Source organism: Podarcis muralis, chromosome 8 (assembly GCF_964188315.1).
Source record: "Podarcis muralis chromosome 8, rPodMur119.hap1.1, whole genome shotgun sequence".
Lineage (NCBI taxonomy): Eukaryota > Metazoa > Chordata > Lepidosauria > Squamata > Lacertidae > Podarcis > Podarcis muralis.
In genome coordinates this window covers 11597324-11614411 of record NC_135662.1, presented here as the reverse complement: position 1 = coordinate 11614411, position 17088 = coordinate 11597324, and positions in this window count along the sequence as shown.

Below are 17088 nucleotides of genomic sequence, written 5' to 3'. Positions count from 1 at the left end.
CTACTTTGCCAACAAAGGTCCGTATAGTTAAAGCCATGGTTTTCCCAGTAGTGATGTATGGAAGTGAGAGCTGGACCATAAAGAAGGCTGATCGCCAAAGAATTGATTCTTTTGAATTATGGTGCTGGAGAAGACTCTTGAGAGTCCCATGGACTGCAAGAAGATCAAACCTCTCCATTCTAAAGGAAATCAGCCCTGAGTGCTCACTGGAAGGACAGATCGTGAAGCTGAGGCTCCAGTACTTTGGCCACCTCATGAGAAGAGAAGACTCCCTGGAAAAGACCCTGATGTTGGGAAAGATGGAGGGCACAAGGAGAAGGGGACGACAGAGGACGAGATGGTTGGATAGTGTTTTCGAGGTTAGCAGCATGAGTTTGACCAAACTGCGGGAAGTAGTGGAGGACAGAGGTGCCTGGCGTGCTCTGGTCCAGGGGGGTCACGAAGAGTCGGACACGACTAAATGACTAAACAACAATTTCCCTACAAGACACGATGCTGAGACAAAGGAGGACAAAGTGGACAGCCGGGGCCACACCTTGCACTGATGTCAGGTGTTCATGGCTACTAATGAAAACACTTAGTGTGCTCCTGATTATGCATTGGCAAAGGAAAGCAAGCTTTGGCTCTCCTGCCCATCAGCTGATGCCCAGTCACTCCAAAGTCTCAGGTGCTTTAAAGCACCACACAGGGCAATTTGCAAACTGTGTGCTGCTTTGACGTCCCAACCTCAGGATGCCAAAGCATCCAATCACCTGGCATCGTTGAGATGTCAGGTGACTGACAGCTGGGTGGGTGGCAAATGATGGGCAGAGCTAACTAATTCCAGTGTTGTCACCATCCTCCTCTCTGCTGAGTCCTTCAAGTAGCAGAGCTAAGGAGGAGGAAGCTGACAAGCAGGACCCCTCCCTCGTGTGGTTGGGTAAGCAAGATGGCAGACAAGTGGGGGCTGGCTGGGACCAGACTTGGGTTGGTCAGGCAGTACCCCATTTTCACCAATGGGCCAGCTTCCACTGACGGTAACCTTGCTCAAATCACGGACCACTTATAAACGCCATCTCCAACTCCTCGAAAGATTCCATCAACGGTGTCTCCGAAAATTTTTACACATCACTTGGGAAGACAGGCAAACTAATATCAGTGTACTGGAAGAAGCAAAGATCACCAGTGTCGGAGCAATGATTCTTCAACATCAACTTTGTTGGACTGGTCATGTTGTGCGGATGCCTGATGATAGTCTTCCAAAGCAACTACTCTACTCCGAACTTAAAAACGGAAAGCGTAATGCTGGTGGTCATCAAAAGAGGTTTAAAGACTGCCTCAAGGCAAATCTTTAAAAATATAGTATAAACACTGACAGCTGGGAAACACTGGCCTGCGAGCGCTCCAGTTGGAGAACAGCCTTTACCAAAAGTGTCATGGGCTTTGAAGACACTCAAACTCAGGACGCAAGGGAGAAATGTGCTAAGAGGAAGGCACGCTTGGCAAATCTACACCGTGATCAACTCTCGCCTGGAAACCTATGTCCCCACTTTGGAAGGACGTGTGGATCCAGAATTGGCCTCCACAATCACTTACGGACTCATTGTTAAAACTGTGTTTATGGAAGACAATCTTACTTGGCTACGAGTGATCACCAAAGAAGAAGAATGAAGGAGAACCAAAATGATTGGGGAGTTGGGGTGGAGCAACTACAAGGAAAGGATAGGACATTTGGGGCTTTTTTAGTTTAGATGAAAGGTGAGTGGGGAGGGGACATAGGAGAGGTGTATGAAATATGCATGGTGTAGAAAAAAATGGGTCTCCCTCTCCCATAATATTAGAACCTGGAGTCATCTAATGAAGGCCGTTGCCCCCACACCTGGCTTGTGGCCTTCACAGAGGGATCTGGTGGGCCACTGTGAGAATTCTGGATGTATTAATATTGCACAGCATGAAGCAATTGGATGCATAAAAGTTGACTCCTTTTGGAATAAAAATTGCCCAGACCTGTAAGTATTCTTCAAAGCTTTACTAACCAAACCTTCAAAACAGGTACAAAAGCATCCATGATACATCCGGAAGTTTTATAAATCATATTCCTATTCAAACATATGTTCTTCTTCTTACATTGTGATCAGAGCAAAAATCCAAGCTCCATGTCTCCCATAGTCTGCATTAGCTTGCGTCTGGCCTAAGGCTGTGCAGCTCCTGTAGAGGCATCTTATTATATCCTTTTCTCACTGTGGCTCGGAACAAAAGACAAAGGCTACTCTCTTCACAATGGCAGATTTGCAATTTAACACCCTACTTACATGATCTAAGGTTAAACACTCACTTGAGGGCTAGCAGAGAATCACAACAGTTAATTATCAACGTAGCTAAATGCTCAGAGAGATTCCTTCTAGCTTAGTATACTCCAAAGGAGTTTCCCGATGTTAAATCCTTAGCAACATATATACAGGCATTCTCCGTTTCGGTGTGCAATTAAACAATTATATTTAACAAAATGGGCTATTAGTCTGATCCAGCAGAACTCTCCTCATGGAGTGATTTATTTATTTGTTGCATTTATATCGCACCTTCTCCAAGGAGCTTAATGTGGCATACATGGTTCTCCTGCTTCTCATTGAATCTCCACAACAACCCTGTGAGGTCGGTTAGACCGAGAGGCAGTGACTGGCTCAGGGTCACCCAGTGAGCTTCATGGTCCAGTGGGGATTTGAACCCTGGTCTCCCAGGTCCAAGTCCGACACTCTGACCACTACACCACACTGGTTCTCTTCTTTCCAGTACCAACTAAATCAGCCCATAGTTTCTACTGTGTTCGTCAAATGGAGAAATTTCAAAATATTGCTTAGCAAAACCAAAACTCATTCAGCCTGACTTCTGAGATTCCTCTTGCCAGCACTGTCAAGCAGCAATTGTCACAATGCATTGGGTTATTTTGGGGTGGTTGGGTTAAATCTTCAAGCCACAGCAGAGAATTTTCTTTGCAGCACAAAGAGTGCGCTGGGATTTGCATGTGTTTTTTGTGGCAAGTACACTAAATCCACCAAGCTACTTTTGGAAATGTTTTCTGTTGTTCTTGGGGAAGAAAGGAGAAGGAAAAGACTGGCTTTTCTATCAAAGTTGGAGAATAATGGAGCTAATCAGTCCAGGGAGCCAATTTTGAATTTGGTGTTACCTTTTTGCATCAGGGGGAAGGTGTTGAAAGATACACCGGAAAGTGGTCTTGTCAGCAGAACCAATGCATTAGCAATTTTCCACTGTTCTGTTATTTTATTTCTGGAACTAGTTGTGCATGGGTCCATTGATTCAACACAGCAGAAAAACAGGAACAGGATATGCTCATGCCCATGATTATATCAATAATAATAATAATAATAATAATTTGACATTATTAGTTAGAACTCAAAGCAACTTACAAAAAATAGCACATGCATGAAAACTAACTTAAAACTGAAACAGAGTGAAAGATGAAAACACGGCCGTATTCATAAACATGGCAGGACTAAGACATCCCACCCTTGGAGCAAGTAATTAAAGCCTAAACGCCTGGCAGAAAAGATACATAGTACTTAAATATAATGATGACACCCAGTTTGCCTCTCTGGGGAGAGCATTCTGCAAGTGTGGGGCCACCACTGAGAAGGCTTTTTCTTATGTTGACACCACCTGCGCAGCCCTCAGATGCTGAATGCAGGTTCCAGTTTCGTTTATCTAAGATATTATGAATGTGTACATTCAAAGTTGCACATTCATAGAAGCAGCACCATGCCTCCAACTCTCATGTTTGTAAGGGCAGTGAGCAAAATTACTAGATAACAATGAGCAAACCCTACTTGTCCCATAGGGAGGCAACCCCAAGACCCAATCCCCTCACAAACACACACACACACATACAGTGGTACGCTGCGTTACAAACGCTTCAGGTTACAGACTCCGCTAACCCAGAAATAGTATCTTGAGTTAAGAACTTTGCTTCAGGATGAGAACAGAAATCGTGCTCTGGTGGCGCAGCAGCAGCAGGAGGCCCCATTAGCTAAAGTGGTGCTTCAGGTTAAGAACAGTTTCAGGTTAATAATGGACCTCCGGAATGAATTAAGTACTTAACCCGAGGTACCACTGTATACACACACACACACACACACACACACACACAGCGAATGGGATGTACTATGACCTTCTACCCTTCACAACCTCCAAACAGATTGATATCCAGATAGCCTGAGAGATAAACTTGATCAATCTGTATAGAGTTCATCTATAGCAGGGGTCAGCAAACTTTTTCAGCAGGGGGCTGGTCCACTGTCCCTCAGACATAGTGGGGGCCGGAGTATATTTTGCAAAGAAAGAACGAATTCCTATGCCCCACAAATAACCCAGAGATGCATTTTAAATAAAAGGACACATTCTACTCATGTAAAAACACGCTGATTCCCAGACTGTCCGTGGGTCGGATTTAGAAGGCGATTGGACCAGATCCGGCCCCCGGGCCTTAGTTTGCCTGCCCATGATCTACAGCTTCTCCATCCATACTAGACAGTGGATACACCTTTAAGCTTATCTTTGAATAAACTCTGAGCAAAAGGTTTGTTCTCTTGGCTCTGTTTGACAATCAGATTTGGAACAGGCTTGGTGTAGTGCAGCTAGCTTCTAAATTCTGTGGTCTTCCCAAATTCACTTCCCAGCACAGCGAGTGCTACAGGAGGGGCGACCGCAGTCTATCTTTCCCCAGCCTAATATGGTAGGAACACTTGAAGAGGACTCATGCCAAGCTGGTGTTTTCCCTCGGTGATGGAGAGGATGAGCTCGCAATCTGTTGACCGAGGAGTCTTTTGCGGGGTACAAAATGGACCTGATAGGTATTCTAGGGGGTGAGATGCAAGCACAGAACATAATGGTGCAACTTGCGCATGTAGGTCCCCAAACCACCCCTCAAAATAATTCACACATCACACGTAATTTAAGTTTAAGGTTTTTGGGCACTATTTTGGCCACAACTTTATTCAAATACGAAATCTGTGAGTGGTTGCTAGACATTGGTTATGACTATCTGTCCCCCCACCTGGGACAGAACTGACATTCCAAACTCCATCGGAAGCCAGTGAAGGGAAAGACAATGTTGGGGACCAGTTGAGCTGAGTCACAGTCCCTCACCACTCACCCAACCAGCTCCCCAAGGCTTGCCGGCCCTGGTCCCATTTCAGGGATTGGACGTAATCATGGCAAGCCCCAGGATTCCTTTAACGGAATTCCCTTCCAGCGCCATTGGAGGGGCAGGCACAGCCTATCCTGACCCCTCCACCAACAGCTTTTTATAACCAATGCCTAACCGCAACCTCACAAGTTGTGATGAATTGCTAAGTAGTAGGCAATAATCAAGTGGCACCAGCCAATCAGCCAAATGGCAAAATTCCTACTAGGCCCCTGCCCCAACGGCAGATGACCCCATGACAGGCAGAGCAAGGTCAACCGGAACACAGGGCGGGCGGGCGGGTGATCCGATGCACTCTGCTAAAGAGAAACCAAAAGTCAGAGTGCCCCAATATTTAAAGACTATGGTCCCACCCACCCAAATTGCTACATGCAATTTGCCCCAGCAACCCGGTCAGCCAATAGTTGCATCAGGCAGTAGCCATTAACCTGCCTGGCAACAGAGGGCTGGCCTGTCAGCCCACACCGCAACCCATACTCTCATTTTAGGGAGAACACGCTTTGCTTTGGAACCAGAGTGTTGCCTGCAAACCAGAAAAAAGTCCTTTCAGATAATTAGCTTCTGGAGATGTTGTCACTGATGCAGATAAGCACGGTTTCTCCTTTGCCATGTAATTGAAGTTGAAAAGGTGGCAGCGTACTTCTTTCCTTACCTTCATTAGTCCTAGAGAATTACCTGCTCAAACAGCACCAGCCATATGTTTGCGGAGAATTCGGCAGCGGGTCATTGCAAAATACCCAAAGCCACTGCAGCAATGATGAGCTCATTCCAAACCACCCTGTGGAACCTGGCTCTGGCTGTAATTAATCGGATCTTTGCCATCAGCTCTAATAGCAGCAAACCTGACGGCTGAGTTTTCCCTGGACTCTGCGATGCACGAGACCTCAGAAAATTCATGCTGAGGGAATGAAGAGAAAGTCCTGCTCTCCTGGATATGGAAACTGCCTGTAGACATAATATAATTACCAAACTTTTAGAAGACATCTGAAGGCAGCCCTGTGTAGGAAAGCTTTTAATGTTTAATAGGTTATTGTATTTTAGTGCTTTGTTGGAAGCCGCCCAGAGTGGCTGGGGAAACCCAGCCAGATGGGCGGGGTATTAATAATAATAATAATAATAATAATAATAATAATAATAATAATAATAATTTACTCATCAGGTGTCTGGAACTTCCCAGACACAGGCGGGATTAGGTAGTCAGAAACTGTGTCTGGGCAGAAATCACAGAAATGCCCGGGAAAATCCAGACATACAGCAATAATAATAATAATAATAATAATAATAATAATAATAATTTATTTATACCCTGCCCACCCTGGGCGGCCTCCAACAGAATATTAAAATACAATAGTCTATTAACATTAAAAGCTTCCCTAAACAGGGCTGTCTTCTAACGGCAATGTTTTTGGGGTAGGCTTCTGGGCAAAGAGTATCTAGGTGGACCAAGGTGTGAAGCAACACACACTTCGCTTTTCTGTCAAATGCCCCAGAGACGGTCCACTACCCTTTCAAGGATTTTGTGCAAAGATCAGCCCTGACAGTAGCAGCTTTGCTTCATGCTGGTTAAAATTGTGCAGCGTTTTGGATGCTCCTGCTGCAGTGAAATCCAGAATGAGTGACCTCTTGTGGCAGAACACACACACAACAGGTGAGCCCAAAGTTCATCCAGAATCCATGACTATTTGTGCTCACAATGGTATTGGGGTGGTTATACGATTGCACATTCAATATTTGCGCCTGCAAAGGTTTTGAGCTGAACCTACTGCTTCGCTTCTGATCGGTGCATGTCTCATAAAGGTAAAGGGACCCCTGACCATTAGGTCCAGTCGTGGATGACTCTTGGGTTGTGGCGCTCATCTCGCTTTATTGGCCGAGGAAGCCGGCGTACAGCTTCCGGGTCATGTGGCCAGCATGACTAAGCCGCTTCTGGCAAACCAGAGCAGCACACAGAAACGCCGTTTACCTTCCCGCCGGAGCGGTACTTATTTATCTACTTGTACTTTGACGTGCTTTCAAACTGCTAGGTTGGCAGGAGCAGGGACCGAGCAACAGGAGCTCACCCCGGTGCGGGGATTCAAACCACCGACCTTCTGATCGGCAAGCCCTAGGCTCAGCACACCACAAATGTTCCCGTGGTGTGTGTGGCCCCACTTCTGTTGCTGTAGTGCAAAGAGTTCCCTTCCGAACAGCGGTAATGGAATAACAATGGGGAAGCATCTCAGAGAAACTGCTAAAAAAGAATGATATGTGGATGGTTCAGCATAAACTATGTGCTATTTTGTTGCATCAATGGTATGCATGCTGCAGAAGACACAATTCTGGAGGAACCCTAGCAGTGCTCTCCCTTCTTAAGGTTCTTTAAATTGGACCTGGACAAGGCATACCTTCAAATAGAGGACCGCCCACTGTAAAGGAGGCCACAAGGCCACTCTCTTTGTTCTTCCACCTTCCCTGCCTATTTGCCCATGCAGTTCTGGGCGTCTCCCCTGTCTGGCAGCAGTTCTCTTGTAACTTGGGCAGAGGGCCCTTCTCACTAGGTGCTCCCTGATCATCTCAGGTGGAGATGTCAGGAATAATAATAATAATAATAATAATAATAATAATAATAATTTATTTGTATCCCGCCCATTTGGCTGGGTTTCCCCAGCCACTCTGGGCAGCTTCCACAGAGACCAAAAATAGACTAAAATGTCACACATTAAAAACTTCCTGGACAGGGCTGCCTTAAGATTTCTTCTGAATGTCAGGTAGTTGTTTATCGCTTTGACATCTGGTGGGATGGCATTCCCCAGGGCGGGCGCCACCACTAAGAAGGCCCTCTGCCTAGTTCCCTGTAGCTTTGCTTCTCGCAGGGAGGGAACTGCCAGAAGGCCCTTGGTGCTGGACCTCTGTGCCTGGGCTGAAGGAGATGCTCTTTCAGGCATACTGGACCGAGGCCCTTTAGGGCTTTAAAGGTCAGCACCAACACTTTGAATTGTGCTCTGAAACGTACTGGGAGCCAATGCAGGTCTTTCAAGACCGGTGTTATATGGTCTCGGCAGCTGCTCCCAGTCACCAGTCTAGCTGCCGCATTCTGGATTAGTTGTAGTTTCTGGGTCACCTTCAAAGGTAGCCCCACATAGAGCGCATTGCAGTAGTCCAAGCGGGAGATAACTAGAGCATGCACCACTCTGGCAAGACAGTCCGCGGGCTGAACACGGGACCGTCTGCCTGCAAAGCAGAGACGGGGCTCTGCCTTTGAGCCATGCGGTCCATTTCCCGTGACGACGAGCTACCTAGACGCAACCAAGCAAAGGGTGCGATATCATTGGGATGCGTTGTTTTCCTTCTGTCAGATGATGCGCTTGGATGGGACACAGTTTTAATTTCGGCTGCAGGCGATTAGTCTGGACTGTGTGCATTAAGGGAGCCTAGTTAAGGGATCCTTATATAACCTTAGCAGCTTTGATGTGGCTATGGTTTATTTATATCAGCTTGCTCTTTGCGAATAATAATTGCTTCTCCAGAGAGCATTTTTGCAGCTTGCGGAACTTTCTCCTTCCTGTTCTTGTTTGCCCTTCGGAAACCGAGACAGTGGGGCAGTGGAGAGATGTATTGTTTGCTTGAGCTAGGCTTTGTTAAAAGGTTCCGGGAACAACTTCAGAGTGACAACAGCAGGTATCTCCCTCCTAGCTCGCTGGCTCACTGTCCATTGGCCAAGGCTCTGAACAATACAGCCAATCACTGGAGAAGCTCACAGCAGGCTGTTCCCTTCTGAGGATGCGTCACTGATGTCCAGAATGACCTTTTCTGTTCTCTTCTGTATATTTTTAGTGGCTCTTCCCAACGGCGCTTGGGATGCGTTTATAGATGAATTTCATAGAATAGTAGAACTGTCCAGGGAGAAGAGTCGGTGGAAGAAGATTGGAAGAAATTTAAAGACTATTTACAGAAACACTGCAAAATTAATGAATGTTAGAATGATGTTGGATTGAAGTTAAGCGGTTTTTAGTAGCAATGTTATAAAGGAATATGTAAAATGGTTTGTTAACAGGTGATAATATAAAGCTATAATATATTAAGATAAAAGATTAAGATAAAATCAAAGAGGGAAAGGATTTGCTGAATTGAATAATTGAATAAGTGAACTGGAATACAAAAAAGGGAGGTGTGAGGAGGTCAGGGAAACAAGCAAATGAAAGATAAGATTTGGAAAAAATGATTTGTTTTTAACTGTTTTTATTTTGTATTTTCTTTTTTTGTCCCCCCCTTGTTTTTGTAAAATGTTGAAACCTTAATAAATATCTTTTAAAAAAAATAGTAGAACTGTCAAGTTGGAAGGGACCCGCAAACGTCATCTAGTTCCTGCAACTCAGGAATCTCAGCCCTGACAGATGGCCACCCAACTTCTGCTGAAAAGCCTCCAATTTGATGACTCCCTGCTAGGTAAAACGATTGAAGGTAAAAGCAAGACCCAAGTTAGTTTTACCAAAAAAGGAGGTGTAAGGGGCAGAACATTTCTGAATGTCAGTAGGGGGAGAATGTCGGTGCAGGCGTCAGATGCTGAGGGTCTTGATGGTCTTCCCATCTTGGTTGGAGGGGCTTTGAGGGTGGAAACTTTATACATGTTGCTCTGCACTTTAAGCTCACATCCGCTCACCCAAATGCATGCACAGGGACCGGAGAATGTGAGTGTTCAGGGTAGATCAGAGGCACAACCCAGCAAACACAATACCATAGTCACAACCTCATTCCCTCCAACATTTCTCTGATGAAAATAGGGACGTCCTATTCCATAATAATCATAATAATACCCCGCCCATCTGAATGGGTTGCCCCAGCCACTCTGGGCAGCTTCCAACATATATAAAAACACAATAAAACATTAAATGTTTTTTAAAAACTTCCCTACACAGGGCTGCCTTCAGATGAATTCTAAAGGTTGTATATTTACTTATCTCCTTGGTTCAGGGGCCGTATAACTCCATACCCTCCAACATGAGTCCAGTGAAAATAGGGACGTCCTAAGGAAAAATGGGACATTCCGGGATCAAATCAGAAACTGCGACAGTTTCTGTAAATCGGGGACTGTCCGTGGAGGCTCTGCAACCTTTGACTTAGCTCTGTGGTTGCATTCCACTATCAAAAGTATTCACCGTACTATCCCTTCTTCAGCTTTGCTACAAAACATTTGTATCAGAATCTGATGTTATTGTCTTTGCTATAGGTCATGAGTAGGCAAACTAAGGCCCGGGGGCCGGATGCAGCCCAATCGCCTTCTAAATCCGGCCTGTGGACGGTCTGGGAATCAGCGTGTTTTTACATGAGTAGAATGTGCCCTTTTATTTAAAATGCATCTCTGGGTTATTTGTGGGGCATAGGAATTCGTTCACCCCCCCCCCAATATAGTCCGGCCCCCCACAAGGTCTGAGGGACAGTGGACCGGCCCCCTGCTGAAAAAGTTTGCTGACCCCTGCAGTATAGGTCTTGCTTTCTCCTACATAGGCAGGTAGAAATTTGATTCCGTTTCCATTGAAAGGTGAGCTCACACTTTGCAGAACAGTATATGAACAAAGATGCCGCCATTCTTCGAAATTCACCCTACTCTGAATTTTGCAGTGAAGCTCCCTGGGAAAGTAATTTGTACGGAAATGCATATACTTCAGCAAAGCATACATGCAAACCCATGCATTGTTGAAGAGGAGATTTAGCCTTAATGACAGGTAAACATGGAGGAACTTATCCAGGTCTGGTTGGCCTTGCTAAGTCACATAATGCACGGAAATGGCATGTCCCTAAGGGCAGAGATTGGCTTGGAAGCCTTGCTGGCGATGCTATTATTAGAACACCCGGAGTTACATAAACGTATGCTTGCAGTTCATTGTGTTCGGTGTTAGGTAATGTATAAGAATAGTGACAAAGGGACCTCACAGGACCAAGGTCTCTGCGTGAAATGCTATGAATTACCTGCACACTGAATCAGCACTCGCGTAACAAGAACCACACTTTCCTTGCCCTCTAATCCAACGCAGGATGAGTGGAATGAGCCCAAAGTTCTGTTATGAAACATGGTGAAGCAATGAACAAATCTATGGAAAAAAATCCCAGTGGATTGCAGTATCTGCCGTGAATTCTGCAATCCACTGTGGCTGTGGTACAAAGAGACCTAGTCTGGCCATTCTTAGAGGCCTCCATTGTTAGTCCAGGCTGATAATGATATTGTTAGACCCTTGGGACAGTGGACAACTTGCTCCTTCAGGATATGCCGTAGCTGGGCTTTTACCGTAGAAGGGCTCTGTTCCCTCACTTTTATGTGGAATTTGCATGTTGTCATAACCATTACCTCTGCCAATTAGTTTCTGGGCCCTGTTCAAAGTGCTGGTGCTGACCTATAAAGCCTTACACGGCTCAGGACCTCCATAACTTAAGGACCCCCTCTCCCCCTACAAACTGACCTGGACCCTGCGCTTGTCATCCGAGGTCCTTCTCCAAGCCCTCCCCCTACCCGAGAGGTTTGGAGGGTGGCAGCACAGAATGGGCCTTTTCTGTGGTGGCTCCCCATCTGTGGAACGCTCTCCCTAGAGAAACGTGCATGGTGCTATCATTACAGGTCTTTAGGTGCCAGGAAAAAACAACAGCATTCTTCTTTATCCAGGCCTTTAAATAATATGTGGCTTGCTAAAGGTCTGTGTGCGTATGGGGGTGTTATTACGATTATTTTTCTTATTATGCTGTTTATTACTTTGCTTTGTTTTATGTTTTCATTGTGATGCTCTGTAAAATACATTTCTAATATTGTATACTGCCCTGAGAGCTTTTGATAAAGGGTGGTTTATAAATTGAAATCTTCATCAGTATCAAATAATATACTCCCCAACCTCATTTAGCTTCTGCCCCCCCCCCCCCGTCCTTGAGCTCAGAAAATCCAACTCTTTATATATATAAAAAAACCATAATGAAACAACTGAGTTTATTCATTCATTTTTTAGATTTATATTCCGCTCTTCTTCATAAGATCTGAGAGCAGTTCATAGAATAAAATACAGGATAAAAACAAGTAATAACTAAAATGAAACAGCAACTGCTTCCCACAGAGACATTTAAAAGGCTGTAGAGTATTAGTGAGCCAAAGGCCTGGTTGAAGAGGAATGCTTTTGCCTGGTGCCTAAAGATATATAATGAAGGCGCCAGGCACGCCTCCTTGAAGAGAACATTCTGCAAATGGGGAACCACTGCAGAAAAGGCCCAATCTCATGTTGCCACCCTCCGGAACCTCTCCTGGAGGGGACACACAAAGAAGGGCCTCAGAGGTGTGGGATGTGATACATAAGAACCAGTCAAGTTCAACATTCTTTGTTTTCCTAGAGTGGACATGCCAGGGAATGTTTGGTCCAGCCAGTCGAAAGCTTCCTGTTTCCTCCTGGCTGGAGCATCCTTCCTTTGCATGTGACTGAATGTGGGCGTGACCTTACCTGTCCAGGTAACAAGAGGACAAGACACGCAGCACATTCGCTCTCTTTTTTATTTCCTCCATCGTTGGAGCAGCTTTTTAGCTAGAAATGCCCTGTTGGCTTCCAGCCAACAGAGGACACTGGGATTATCCCCCTATGGGAAAGATCCACATGTATATATCCTTCAGGGATCCCACTGTGAACTGATGTGAGTAAACCTTTTTATATACTTTAAACAAGATTGTGGCGTGTTTATTCTTTTAAGAGGGATATAAGGGAACTTACCGGAAACCTAATAGTGACAGGCTTACATAAGCCTGCAACCAGCTATCTGCTGTGCGTTTGAAAGGGGAATGTAAAACTCTGCTAAGTAAAAAAATAACTTGCTAGTGCAAGTTAGGAAGGATTATAATAAACAATATATCCTCTCCTGCCTCCCTGAACATTCCCACAAGAGGATGAACACAGAGCCTGGGGTGGTTTATATGGGGAGAGGCAGTCCTTGAGTTATTGAAGGATTTGCCCAGATGTAGATTACAGGTTGCGTGGTGTTGTTTAGTAGTTTTCTTGGCCAGGTATGGTGTGCATAGGTTGCTCTGGTCATTTCTGTGAGATCATCAAAGAGCCTTCAGGTGGAAGGCCTCTAATCCAACACTTTGCTTTCATAGTGGCCCACTAGATACCTATGGGACACCCACAAGCAACACCAGAGTGCAACCGCACATCTCCCCCTTGTGATTCCCTGTCAGTGGAACGTTTAGATTGGTTAGGAACTGGGGATCGTTTGGCGCCAACAGAGACGGGCTTCACCTGAAGGAATAAGATCGCGCTGGCTTTTAACACAGAAAAAGGTTGTCAAGTGGCTTTTAAGATGGGTTCTGAGGAAAGCCTTACAGGGGAGCAGCTAGTTCAGGATGACTCATCCCTTAGAGATGCTGGAATAAATGCTTCAGGTCAGCTAGGGTAGAACTTGAGGATGAGCAGGTAGAAACAAACGGTAGCAGATAAAGGAAGGAAATCACACAGAGGGAAGACATTAGGAGAGGGATGAAAGGGATGCAGCCTGCAGTTTATCCACCACGAGCTACAATTCCCAGCACCCTTAACAAACTACAGTTCCCAAGATTCTTTTGGGGGAAGTCACAGTGCTTTAAATGTGCACACAGCCCAGACGTGGATCAAACAGTCCTTCAAACAGAGGGTACCATCCAAAAGAAGACTGTTTTCTGATAGCCCTTCAAACAGAGGACTGTTCTCTGTAAAGTAGGATTCACGGCCACCCTGTAGTTTGGGATGAGGGGCACTGGAGTCCAACACATCTGGAGGGCCACAGGTTCCTCATCTCTGGTCTCCATCCTTCCATGATTTGGACACACACACACACACACACACACACACACACACACACAATGTCACGAGGGCAGTCAAAATCCAAGGTGTCTTTTGTTTGTAGAGAAAACCAAACAAGAACCCCCTATGTCCTATTTGGAGAGAGAATGAAGGCAGGGTCTTAGGGAAATGCCTGAGCTCTTTGGGTGCTGTCAGGGAACTGCCATCGGAAGGACAGGAGGTGCAAAGGCTCCCTCAGGTTGAAAGAGACGGAGCAGCTGAAGAGGGAACCAGTAGGGGGCGAGCAGGAACTTCCAGGGAAAGTGAGTCGGAGGGGTGGCTCAGAGACGTTTCCAGCGAAAACAGTGGAGAGGTCTCAGGACCTCCTATAGGGACACCCACGCCTCGCCGGAAACTGTCACGCAGAGAGTCCAGAAGACGTGTTTCCGTGAAAGAGCTTTTATGTTGGAAACGTTTCCGAAAGCAACCACTTTCGGATTCTACTAGCGATTGACGCAGCCATGCCGGAGGGGCTCCGTCACAGGCAGAGGTTTGAAAACCTGATCAAACTCTGAGGGACTTGCATTTTACGCACAAGCAGCTCATCATCCCACCACAGCAATCCGAAAGTGCCTGAAAGCCAGCTTGTGCAAGCAGCGGCATCATGAGCGACCCAGCCGGAACCGGAGGAGCAGGAGCAGCTGGAGGAGGTCCAAGCCTGGAAGAAAGGTACAGGGCGTTGGAGATCCAGCTGGCCATGCAAACGGCGAGGCTTGAGGAGAGGAGGGCTCAGGATGCAGAAAAGGGAAAGGAGAAAACCACCTCGATAGCCAGAAAGGTGCCAGGATTGGTGCAGAAATTCGGGGGAGATCCCAGAAACTATCATGCCTTTAGAACTGAGATGCAATACGCTCTCAACCTGCAGTATGATGACTTCCCCGACGAGGAATCGCGAGTGGCTTTTGTAATTGGCCATCTCGAAGGGGGGGCGAAGGATTGGGTTCGACCCCTGATGGCAGTGAATAATGAGATACTAAAGGACACGAGGAAGTTTTTTCGTGCCATGGACCTGATGTTTTCCAGTGACATTGAGCAGGGGGTGGTACGAAGGCAGTTAATGGCTTGCAAACAGGGGAGCCGATCTGTCCGTGAGTACTGGACTGAGTTTACTATGCTGATTCATAAATTGGGGTGGGACCTATCGGCGGAACCCATCCAAATGCTTTTTGAAGAGGGGCTTTCTTCGGCCGTTAAAGATGAACTTTCCCGGGGGCCAAGGGCGGAGTCTATGGATCAGCTGACCAAATCCGCGCTGGCCATAGGAGCGCGCCAGGAAGCGAGAGCTTTGGAAAGGCGGGAAGGGAAAGGAGAACGTTGGAGGGAACTGCGCATTCCGGACATTCCAGAGCCACCTTTCCCGCCGGCAGAGCCGATGGAAGTTGGAACAGCGCGGGCGCGCGCAGTTTCAAATCCCAGTGAAGGGCGGAAGAAGGAGGGAAAGAGCGCCAAGAAATGTTATCTCTGCCAACAGCCAGGGCACTTTGCCAGAGTCTGCCCACAAAGAAAGGAATGGCAAGGGATGGCAGGAGCTGTGGGGGAAAGGGAGGAGGAAAACAAGGAGCAAGTAAAAGCCAACGCCTGGCTGCCACCGTCGGGGCACAGCAGCCAGGCCAAAGAGCAGTGAAAGTGCCCACGCCAGAACCACCCAGACCTGCTTTAGTGATAGAAGTGTCACTAGAGCTGCCAAATGGACACCCCCTACAGGTCAAGGCGCTTTTGGATTCAGGCAGCTCCTGTAATTTTATGAGTAAGGAGTTTGCAGCTGAGCACCAGATACAGACCATCCCTTTAAGTAATCCCTTGCAGGTGACCACGATTGATGGCAGAGAGCTGTTGGGAGGAGAAGTTAGCCAACAGACTGTCCCGATGATAATGAGGGTGGCAAGGCACACCGAACGGATAGCGTTTAATGTGGCCACCTTGGGAGGAGCTCCCATCATTTTGGGGATGAGCTGGCTGGCGCTACACGATCCGCTAGTGGGCTGGCATCAGAGGGTGGTCTCCTTTGGGTCAGCGCATTGCCTAGAACACTGCAAGCAGGGGAAGGTTCAGGGCGGAGACAGAGTCACCCTAGCCGGGATGGAAGTAATGGGCAGAGGGAAGGTGCCCCCGCAATACGCAGATCTGAGCAACGTATTCAGCGAAAGGGAAGCAGACAAACTGCCGCCGCATAGACCCTTTGACTGTCAAATCAACCTACTCCCTGGGGCCCAACTCCCAGTGGGCAAGCTGTACGCCATGTCCGACAGGGAGATGCAGGAGCTGAGGGAGTTCATTGACAAAAACCTGAAGCGAGGTTTCATCAGAGAGTCCCGAGCGGTGGGGGGCAGCCCAGTGTTTTTTGTGGACAAAAAAAACACAGATAAGCCGAGACTTGTGTGTGACTTCAGGGCCTTGAATGCAGTGTCGGAACCCCTGGCTTTCCCTATGCCCCGTATTGATGACATTTTGACCAGGGTAAGGAAGGGAAAGATTTTTACAAAGCTGGACCTGCGGGGGGCGTACAATCTGATACGCATAAGGAAGGGAGATGAATGGAAGACCACCATGTTCACCCCTTTGGGAGCCTTTGAATACCTCGTTATGCCCTTCGGTCTACAAGGAGGCTCCGCGTGCTTTCAAGCGTTTATTAACCACGTTCTGGGGCCTTTGCTCTACAAGAACTGTGTGGCCTTTTTAGACGACGTGTTGGTGTATTCGGAGGATGAGGAGCAGCATGTGAGGGACGTTCGAGAAGTGTTGGGCAGGCTGCAAGCCAACCAGCTGTGGGTGAAACTGGAGAAGTGCCAGTTTCATACCAAGGAGGTGGAATTCCTGGGGTACCGCTTGTCAGACAAGGGATTGGCCATGGATCCAGGCAAGGTCCAAGCGGTACTGGAATGGAAGACACCGAAGACCAAGAAGGATGTGCAAAGATTCTTGGGGTTTGGGAACTTTTATCGGAAGTTCATCAAGAACTTTGCCCACTTGACGGCGCCCATCACCGACTGCCTCAGCAGCAAGAAGAAATTTGTTTGGACGGCGGAGGCGGAGCGAGCATTTGAAGAACTGAAAAGGGCTTTCGCCTCGGAA